At 38.1% G+C, this 11,400-nt stretch overlaps 1 protein-coding gene across 1 annotated transcript in view; it reads right to left on the minus strand.

Moving 5' to 3' along the window:
• DCDC2 (doublecortin domain containing 2) overlaps nt 1-11,399 on the minus strand; it is a 139,756-nt gene extending 128,357 nt beyond the window's left edge. Inside the window, exon 1 of the mRNA XM_032462584.1 lies at nt 11,340-11,399. The gene's annotated coding sequence lies outside the window, so the exon portion shown is untranslated. The remainder of the gene's footprint in view (nt 1-11,339) is intronic.
• Between the last annotated feature and the right edge of the window lies 1 nt (nt 11,400).

The raw sequence follows: 11,400 nt of genomic DNA on the forward strand, positions 1-11,400 counted from the left end.
ATTTGAGAGATTCACCCAGAGATGCTGAGATGCAGTGATGCATCTGGTTGACGATTCTTCACAAACATGCCACTTCTGGAGATCCCATTCTGAGGGGTCTGATTCATGAGATTCTTTGGCCAATAAAGCCACTTGTAAACTACAGAAATCCTCACTGGGATTCATCAACGCCCCATGCCTTCTGGAGGCATTTAACTAGCCACCTGGAGGATTTCCCTGTCTCTAGACAATTATTTCACAGCAAGGAAGAAAACTGCCAGAGGTTTCAAATTTGTTGGAGTCAATAAACATATTAGATGGTCCATGGAGCTGCCACAGGACAGTTAAGCACAAAACTTTACTCTTCAATGATTGCTCTTTTCCTACACTAGAGAGCAGATAGATGTGATCAAAAATCATATATTCCAATGACAGACAATCTGACTTCTGAAATGGACTCACCCAACACTTATTGGTAGTGACAGAATTTTATTAGAAGAAATGAAGAAAATTGCTAACTAGAGATATTTTATATTTAAAAATGCATACACGTTTCACTGCAGTCATCAAATGATTTAAATTTCTTAACTGAGGAAACATTTGCATCTGTTTTACAGGGATAGTCTCAAATGGATTTTAACTTGCTTCATTGAAGATATCACTATACTTCAAAGTAGGTTGTGTTATTTTATTTATACATGATACTTGTAACCCAGTTTTTAATTGTGGCTCCATCACTTAATAGCTGTGTCACCAGGATCTGTTACTTCATTTTTCTAAGTCTTAGTTCGCTCATCTGTAAAATAAGCAACAAAACCTTACCCACCTAGGATTTAAAAAGGTAATGATGAATGTATAGTGCTTACAGAAGTGCCTGACATTGTATGCAGCAAATAAATATCATCTCATTTTTTAAGATAAATCTGATAAATCCCAAGCTGAGTTTAACGCTAGTGATGGATGAAAAAAAAAAACAAAAAACACTAACCATCAAAGGTCTCAACAAGTCTTTAAATGAAAGTCCAGTGGCATGAGGTAACAGGGAAGGTGGTGGCGGAGTTGGGACTAGACTCTATTCATTCACTCAAATAGTTACCACTTTACTCACTTTGATTTGTTTCAGTAGATCTGTTGGCAGTATACATCATTTGTATCATCGATTAGTTTTGTTCGTATACAGTATAGTTTCTGGAAACTGAAGAACGAAGGGCTACACTATTTTACAGAAAACCGGAACCCCCTTGAGACTTAATCAGTTATGATGACTGAGGACTAGAGCAGAGCTTGGCTTTTTGAATGATTTCTGCTTCAGTAGGAAGTGTGAGAAGCCACCAGGCTGACTTTGCTTTCCCACAGGACAGCTGAAAGTATAAGGAATATTAAAATTTTTCTTTGAGTAGTTTACTTAAAACACAATTTACTCTCTTTTACAAGGAATTTGTTGTTATACTTTGATTCTTTGAAGAGAAAAGCTATTTAAACAAAGCAACTTCTCCTCCATGGTGATTTAACAGTCCAGCTATGGGGAGAATTTTTTAAAACTTTCATGAAACTAGACAACCTAAGCTCTAAATCCTTTCAACACTTTACATAATTCTCCATCCCCTTCCCTTACAATTAAATTATTTTTGTCACTCTCAACAGGAGCAAGACTTTCTTCGATTCCAAGTTAAAGTAATTATTACTTATTTTCTTCAACTTGACTCTACAAACCAGTAAATAGCTTAGGAATGGTTTCACTATGCCAAACTAAGTTTTGTTTTTCTCTCTCTCAGCTCTCAACGATTTATATGCATAATCATTAAGTAGGTAAAAGTAACATATTTACATCAGTGAGAAGTAGTGTTTGTAAAATCAATATATTTATATTTAAATATAAAGAAATAAATTAAAAATAAATAAAACCAAAGCTTTGTAATCAGTTAATACCTTCCTCCAACCCCCACACCCAAAAGAATTCAAGGTACTCTGCATCTCTGAGTAGCTTGCTGCCTCTCTAAATTCTTCTCAGATTTCATTACAGTGAAAATTAGAGTAATGCATGTCTGAGGTTGATTTTTTGTTGTTGGTAAACTGTGCTAATCCTTCTGTAATTCAGATTTGGAGCAGCAGAACAACACAACAAAAGTGGATTCAGCCCTGTCTCCAACATTCCAGGGGCTCCCTTCCTATTTTCACACTACTAACAGGCTACATTTCTCCACCAACCTTAATTCTACACAACCTCAGAACAAAATTTTCTTTTCTTTTCCTTTTTCTAGTTCGAAAATTAAAATTGCTATCTTTTAACACCAACAAAATGCTTCTATGGCTAAGTCTCTCCCTCCCCCATCATTGAAAGGTTATTGCTGGGAAAATCTTAGATGTCCAAGTCGGACTCTCAATTTTTTAGTTAGTGCTTTGAAGGATTTTCCTTAGTTTGCTGATAATCGCTGAAGTAAAACCCTACTATCTCTTCATACCTGGGAGGATTTTGTTTTGTTTTGTTTCAGGGTCAAACATGGGTAAACCACAGTGAATTACAATAAATAGAAGACTTTGGTGAAAGAAAACTACCCCCTGCTGTGAACAACTAAGAGAGAAGTTAACCATTACAAAGAAACCATTCTGCAGGAAATTATGTTACTAATACAGAAGTTATTGGTTAACTGTAGTCCAGTTTCTGGATTAATGGAAAGAGATGCTTTAGGGAACTGTGAAGTTCCGATGTTATTCTAAGTTTGGGAGTCCTAATTTTAAAATTTCTTGATCAGTCAATAAGACCACAACTAGCATAGGAGGTAGAATTATTAAAGGTAGACACCCGAATGTTTTCTACTCACATACATCGATTTCTAACTTAATTATAAACTAGCTACAGAAGTTTCAGTGATTGCACAATATAACATTTTTCAACCCCTCTGTTTTATGACCTATTTGGTCATTTCCCAGTGACATTTTCAGATAGTGCAGTAAAACCATACTGAGTGCAGATTTGAAAAGCACGTCTTAAAACATCTATGTGAATAAATGAAAAAGTTTAAATACCATTTAAGTGAAAATGCAGTGAAACCTTGCCTGATAAGAATCCAGCACACCCTGAACCCTCCATAACTGACCTTTCCACAATTAATTCAACTTTAAACTGAAAGAGTCAAATGATAAACAAGTTAATGTAAGGTTACTCAAACCAGAAGGAAGAAGAGAGGGAAAAAAGAACAAATCCAGCATATTACATTTAAGATGCATGTTTTTTCCCACCATCTTTAAGTCTCTGTAATCAGGATGTACCACAGTCAAAGAAGTCCTCCACTTGCCCTTGCCCAGGTGGCGTACTGCATGAGCAGGAGAGAATCTGGCCACACCCTTCACATTGCCACCACTTGAGCTAAGACGTTTATGGTTAGTGTCTTATGTTAAGTTTAAATACTTCTAAAACAAATTTTTTTTAAGATTACACCATAGTTTAGCATTGAAACAAAAAAGTTTTTAGAAATGCCTTATATTTTGCTTGTATTTTCCCAATTACGCACAAGAATGTCATATGATACAGAACTGTGTCTGAAGAAGTCTAAAAGAGTGCTTTCAATAAGCATACAATTTTTAAAAATCTATGTTATAAGAAAGATTTGGGTCATCATTTAATCGAATATTTTCTTTGTTAGGGGTACCTAAAATAATGGTGCACCTTGTAATCATGTTACCGAATTGCTCATAGGGACCCTAACTTGGGCCCTAGCCCAGCCAAGTCCTCCCACCTTGGTGGGGAAGGTCCTTTTCCTGTTCGGATTTGCACAGTCAATGAGGAAACTGATGCTAAGACTACAGCAGCACAAGCTCTATTCAGTGGCCAGAGAATGGAAGAAGCAGGACCTTAGTTCAGAGATCAACTGCTCTTCAGGGACAGTCAGGGCAAGATTTTTAAAGGTAGAATTAATGAGGGAGAGGCATATGTATTGCTTTTCTGGGAATTGATGGGGTTCTTCCCCGACTTGGGCTGCCACCTCTTTTTCTTCCTTCTATGGTCCTGCACTTCCTGTCCTCGCCACGTGTGTGTGTCATTTACACGCTGATGTAGTACAATGAGTGTATAATGAGGCCCAGCATCCACTGAGGTCAGGTCTTCCACCATCTTGGATTCGGCCAGTTCTAACCAATCCTGGTGGCCTCTTGTTTTTCTCTTCTGGTGGTTTGTAAGACAAAGATGATGCCTGCCCACAGCTTAGCTCCCTCAAGAAAGGGGGAGGGTTAGAGCTTGAGGCTAACAGCCATGGTAACCAACACAGGTATCAGGAAGAAGTAGTGTCATTCCAGTTTGTAGGCTCAGTATTCCAATCTCTCCTAAAGCTTTGCATGCATGAATGGAACGCCCCAACACAGGACCTTCCCTGACAAGTCCGTGCCCTGGTTGCCACTGTCATTTCTCCACCACCAAAATGAGTGTCTCCCGGGAAAGGAAATGACCTTTCCTGGTCATTTAGATTGGGGGAGATAGAGTATCTCCCATCACCTCCTACTCTAAGGAGCCAACTTTGATTTTAAGATATTATGAAACCCAAAAGTAAGTCTACCTGGTGTAAAACCCAGCGCTAGGGTATTCATCAGTAAGAAATTACATTCAGAATCATGACCCAGATAACCAAAGATTTATTTACTGTTGCAGAAATAATGTAGTTTAGAAACATTCCCAGTGAGACAGGTTGAAACAAAGATGGGGTTTAGCTAACTTACCATCAACTAAGTCTGGAAGCCATTCCCTGCACTTTCTGGTAAACTTAAATAATGCCATTCTGTATTATAATCTGGATCCTATGAGACCTTTCCTTAGGCATTAGGGTCATATTAAAAATGTAGGCAGGCATCTCTACCAGTTTCAAAACTTCACTTCCATGTCTGTTAAGCCAGGGAGGGTCTATAACATTCCCAACCTTCCTGAAAAGGTGAAATTAAATTCTTCTAACATCACCAGAGATGATTCATACTAAACTCAGTTTCCCTTTGTGTTGGCAGAGGGAGTAGATAGTACAGTGGCATATTCTATGACAAGCTAGGTTTTTAAAAGAGTAAAATGGTAACGTTTAATAAATTGCACAATGTATCATATAAGGTTTTAATCTGTTTAACTCTATCTCGCCCAATCTAAATGACTTTAATTTTTTATTAATTGGGCACATCATTCTTGGCAGTCATCTAGAGCTCATTCAAGCACATTACAGTATGAAGTACGTGTCCATTTATTTTTTTAAAGCATAGAGATGAACTTTAATAAAAATCTATTATCTTCACAAGCCAAAATCTTAAAACATTTTGACAGAAATTAAATCTTCATAAAAATTTTTTTAAATGCTGCCTTAAACACCTTCTCAATACACCTGTAGTTAGTCCATAAATGTGCAGACTGCACCAATTAGCAGATGTCACCGTACACCATGTGTTTCCTCCAAAGTAGAGGATGTTAGTTCCAACACTTTGATTCTGAGAAATCAGACAGCTGTGTGGTGCAGTGATCTTTCATCCACAGATGCTAACTTATATTGCTGCTTTCAAAAATTATAACTGAAAAAATTAATGTAGTGGCAAGTGAGGCGAGCTTAGATTATAAGAACAGAGATGTGGTTAGATTCTCGATCTGTAAGCTAGTTGTAATGGTTAATTTTATGTGTCAACTTGACTAGGCCCAGCAGTGCTCAGATTAACCATGATTTCTGGGCATCTGTGAGGGTGTTTCCAGGTGAAATTAGCATTTGAAACAGTGAACTCAGTAAACTGTTTTCCCCACTTAGGTGGGCGTCATCCAATCTGCTGAGGGCCTGATTAGAAAAATAGGCAGAGGAGTTCTCCACCCAACCCCCCTTTTTTTCTGCCTGTTTGAGCAGGATGTCACCTCTTATCTTCTGCCCTCAGGCTAGCATTTACACCATTGGCTCCCCCGGTTCTCAGGCTACACCACTGGCTCTTCTGGGCCTCCAGCTTGCAGACAGCAGATCGTGGAACTTCTCAGCCTTCATAATAGTGGGGCCAAGTCCTCATAGTATGAATCTTTTTATCCTATCAGTTCTATTTCTCTGGAAAATCCTGACTACTGTATGAGCTGTTTCTGATTCCTATGTTAGGAATTCCCCGCATCACTGAACTCTTTCTGACAAGCATGTTATAAAATAGTTAATAAAATAGTTAATAGATAAATAAGCAATCATAGGAATAGTGCTCCCTCCTGTGGCCAAATCCTTCAAATTTTTCAAACATAGGAAAGCTATCTCTTACAGACCCCAGGTGGATCATGGACCCAGACCCCAGAGAAGTTCACTTACCACTGTAGGTGCTAGGTGTAAACAGGAACATGATTTTTAAAGTGGGAATTTGGGTTTGGAAGAGTGGACACACATAAACCAGGACATATGTTTAAGTCATAGAAACATAAAGAAAAATAAAATTTAAGTCACTGCTGGAGTCTGGTAACATTTGATTTTACCTTTTACTGTCTTTTAATGTCTACCATGTGTGAAGAATATGTCTATCAAAACTGAACAGGTTATATCTTCTAAAGGCAAAAATGGTCTTGGGGTTTGTGGATTCTTCTTCTTATTATAAAACACAGCGGTTCTACCAGGAGCAATTTTGCCACCCGGGAGAGTGTGGTGGTATCTGGAGATGTGTTTGGTTGTCACAGCTTGGGGAAGTGATGCTACTGGGATCTACTGGGTAGAGGACAGGGATGTTGCTAAACATTCTACAAGATATAGGACAGCCCTCACCCTCCAACCACAAATTATTTGGTCCAAAATGTCAATAGAGCTGAGGTTGAAAAACCCTGATATAAGAGTATTCTATAATCCTTTTCATTCATTTGCAATACATAAACCTTCAACTTGTAAATAGTATTTATTAAATGCAAAACCAAATACATTTGGCTAAAATTCCAGCAGTAAACTAAGAAATTCAAGAAGAATGATTCTTATGAACTACATTCTTTGGATTACATAGTTTGTCTTACAACGTGATAGATTTACAATGTTTAGCCATTTTTTTTTCAACATAGAAAATATATTTGGATATTTGGTTGCCAGCTGCCATGAGATATAAATTCAGATATTATTCTCTCTTAGTGAAAGACTAGGAGAGTGAAGTTTTTAAATTCACTCCAGGTGGGTCTGAAATGCTCTCTTTGGAAAAACATGCCTGCTAGCGACAGATGCACTGAGAGCAGGAGAAAAGAGAGAAAAAAGATTGTTACATAGTCATCCTCTGGCAATCAAGGGAAAATAATTCTTTTAGGACCAGGATTCCCAGTCTGGGATCCCTGAATCCTTAGGCTCTATGAAAATAAGAAGAGTCTGAAAATGTTTTTCAACATTTAAAAAATGCTCTAAGAACAACTGAACATTTATCTACAAGAAAATTTATTAGACTCACTAAAATGAAAATCTCAGTGTGTAGACACTACATGTAAGTTCATTTCATCTTATGTAATACTGTAGGAATTTCCACATTCTTTGGGACAAAATAATACAAGGAGTGCTTTGTAGTTAAACAAAAAGAAACTACTGCCCTGAGGAAACCTAGCCATTGAAATAATAATAGTAAGTAAGTATGGAGAAGCATAATCATCATACAATACAGGACGGAATTTTTTCCACCAGTTTTCTGTTTGTGATGCTTAGCACAGTGCTTGGTATAAAATGATAAACTCAAATATTCTGGCTTAAGCCAGAACTTTAAAAAGGAGTAGAACCTCCTCAATTTCAGAATGGTGGTGAGGGCAGGAAGAAAGCCCCCAGGGACTCCTAAGCCCACCTGGGAGAATCCTCCACTCACATCAACCCTGAAGCTCTGTATTTGTTTTTATTAAGGAGACCCCTGAGTTGTTACCTTACGAGCTTAGTGAAAATTACAGCTATAGTAACTTCTAGTCCCTCACCTTCCCTACTCCATTACCACAGTCAAAAGCAGCGGGCTTTCAAGATAACTCCACTATTTCATTTGGGGGGACTACTGTTTAGGCCAGTACGTGCTAAGAACAAAGGATCCACCCAACTCAGTCTCCTTTGCTGGCTTCTCCCCTCCCCCTCCGGTGTTGATTGGTGTGTCTTGGAGACTGTAATCTGGACCCTTTTCTCCCCTCCTTCTCACGCTCCCCAAGGCAATTTCCTGCACTCTGATAGCCTCACTTATCTTTATGCCAAAACCCCCACATTAATCCATTTAGCTTCGACTTTCTTCCCAGCTCCAGGTCGATGTATTTAGGTGTTTATTCAGTTGGATATTTTCTTGGCAATCTCAAACTCAACAGGTCCAAAATAGAATTCTCAGTCTTTACTCCAAAATACCTCTTCAGGTTTCCCTAACTCAGTACACAGCACCATAATTCACCATTCGACTTCCCAGAGCCAAATACAGTGCCTGGACATATTTGTTGAAGGGATAAAGAATGATTAGAATATATAATTACTTTCAATAAATACTTCTGGTTCATTCTTACTGTGTTTCTCTGCCCCAGCAGAGTCAGAAACAGCAGCCAGAGAGTAAGAAAGACGGTGGAACAAGCGTGGGGGTAGCTGGCTGGAATCTCTACCCATATCCAAACTTGCTATTTGGGACCAAGTTTTTCCTTTGAATGAACATTGAAGTGGTGATTAGTATACTGGGTCGAACACTGCAAATTACTGAACTGAAGTTAATGTATTGAGTGGATGTTTTACTTTATTTTTATTGAGGTATTTCCAATAGTACATTAGTTTCAGGTGCACAACACAGTGATTCAAAATTTTTATAGATTATATTCCACTTATGGTTATTATAAAGTAGTTGCCATATTCCCAGTGCTGTATCCTGGTAGCTTATTTATTTTGCACAGAACTGTTGGAACCTCTTAACCCTCTACTCCTATCTTGCCCCTCTCCTCTTCCCTTTCCCCACTGGGAATCACTAATTTGTTCTCTGTAGCTATGCCTCTGTTTCTCTTTTGCACATTCATTGGTTAATTTTTTTCAATTCTACTTATAAATGATAACATACAGTATTTGTCTTTCTCTGTCCGACTTATTGCACTAAACATAATAGGGAGTGGATGTTTTAAATTGCTGAATTGAGACTAGAGTGAGCATAGGACTGAGAGACCAGAAAAGTCACAGAACCTGTTCAAGGTTTCAAGAGGCAAGAAAAAGACTAGCCCCACTCAGCAGGATTAAAGAGACAAAAATAAAGTGGCTTCTATGATTACATCCCATGAGCACAGCATGCTCCAAGTACTAGTCATAGTGGTTTCAGCAATCAGTTACATAAACTGGGTTGGGTAGAGAAGAGAGAACAGCCAGGAGAATGTAATTGTTGTGGGTGTACGGCCTCCAGGAAGCTATGGTCAGAGAGAGGATTATTGGTATAACATTGCTGAGGTGAAAAAATTCCAGGAGAGAACACAATCCAGAGTGAGAGGCTAGGATTAGGTAACTGAGCCACTTTGGAGCATAAGAGGTAAGGAAAGAGATTAAGGGATTATTAAAGCCAAATTGTTATGGAGGTGCAGAAATCTTCTGGGATTCTTTCACGGCTTGAGATGAAAAGGAAGATGATCCAGATCCCATTCCCTACCACCCTATGAAAACTGCTCCTATCAAGATCACCAGTAAGCTCCATAGTGTCACCTCCAACATGGACAATTCTGATTTATCATCTTACCTATCAGTAGCACTTAACATAATTGATCACTTCCTCATTCCTGAAACACTTTCTTCCCTTGGCTTCAAGGATCCCACCCTCTCTAATTTTACTCTTCCTTCCTGGCCACGCCTTCTCATATTCGTCTGTTGTTCCATCCCCTCTTCTTAACCATGAAATGTTGGAGGTTCCAGTTGAATCATGGGAACTTTTCTCTCTGCTGTCTCATTTCCTAAGAGATCTTACCCAATCACATGGCTTTAAATTTTTCTATATAGACTCAAAAAATATATATATATATAAAAATATATAAAATATATATAAATATAAATATATAAATATATAAAGCCATGTGATTTATATATTTAGCTCCAAAATCTCCCCCAAATTCCAGACTGCTTACTTGGTATCTATGATTAGATATCTTTCTAACAGAGCTGTCAAATTTAACATGTCCATCCAGAACCAAATGCCAAGCCATAACCTATTCTCCATCTAAACTTGCTCCTCTCCAAAATTCCCTTTCTCAGTAAATATCACTCATGATTGCCCAGCTGTTTAGGCCAAACATTTTGGAGTCAGCTTCCATGCTTCTTTACTTATGTCCTACCTGCAAATCTTGTCAACTCATCCTTCAGTATATAGCACCAAATCTATCCAGTTTCCCCTTCTCCACCACCTCCATCATAACCCAAACCAACATCCCCATCTCTCGGCTCCCACGTTTACCTTTCTGTAATCTTCTCCCCATACAGCCAGAGCCATCCATTTAAACATAAATCAGGTTTACCTCTCTACTCAAAGTCCCGCCAATAACTCCCACCCTCCTCAGATTAAATTCCAAATCCTTGACATGAGTTATAAGGCCATGTGTGTGGCCATGTCGAAGAGTTTTTCTAAGGCTTTGTAAGGATCATCTTAAACAAAGCTGTCTCATTGCACTCAGGGCTAAATTTTTAAAAAGAGTTATCACATATTGTTTCCAAGAAATGTCTCTGAAGGCATGCGATGTTTTTGAAAAATGTGCTTCATCGTTGAAGCCCTTAGTTAAATGAAAAATCTTCCAGTCATGTTCTCTATACCCAGGGCTCTTTCCAGACTTCAAACCTCACCCCACCACACACACAAACACCCCTGTCAATCCACCCTCAGTTCCAATACCCTACAGGGAAAAAAAAGTTCTCTCGTGTTTCCTTGGCTCTGTGTTCATACATAGTTATTGAATGGAAATCTGTGAAACTCATGTCTGCCTTTCATTACTGCCTTGGAAAGAACAAGTTTATTAACTGACACTTCAAAAATACGCCTATCTACTGTATTTAATCAATTCTAAGCCTCACTTTTTTCATATTTTAAAGACTGAAATTGGGATGACTCTTAAATGGTATAATTAGCAAAGTTTATCACCGAATTTTCTTTCTTGGTGGTATATAAAATAATGGCACCTTGAAATTGATAGTTTTATTTGATTAAACACGGAATGTAAATCCTGTGTTTACGTTCACCAAATCTTCACTAGCAAAAATTTAATAGTATCATTCCATATGACAGTTAATTATTTTTGCTACGTTAAACTTAAATATAGTTTGAGTTGGAAATGGGCATAACTTCCTCACTTCCAAATCACAAGTACAAAAATGCTCCAGAAACTGCAAAGCATTATACACATGTTGGGTGTTTTCTCACATTTAACGATTACTAGTTAATAGAAATAATAGACAACCTACGTGCTAGCCCGACCACTCCAAGGGCTCAAGGGTCGAATCTAGGTTAAATAGCTCGCCTCGC

The sequence above is a fragment of the Camelus ferus genome, chromosome 20 (assembly GCF_009834535.1).
Source record: "Camelus ferus isolate YT-003-E chromosome 20, BCGSAC_Cfer_1.0, whole genome shotgun sequence".
Classification (NCBI taxonomy): domain Eukaryota; kingdom Metazoa; phylum Chordata; class Mammalia; order Artiodactyla; family Camelidae; genus Camelus; species Camelus ferus.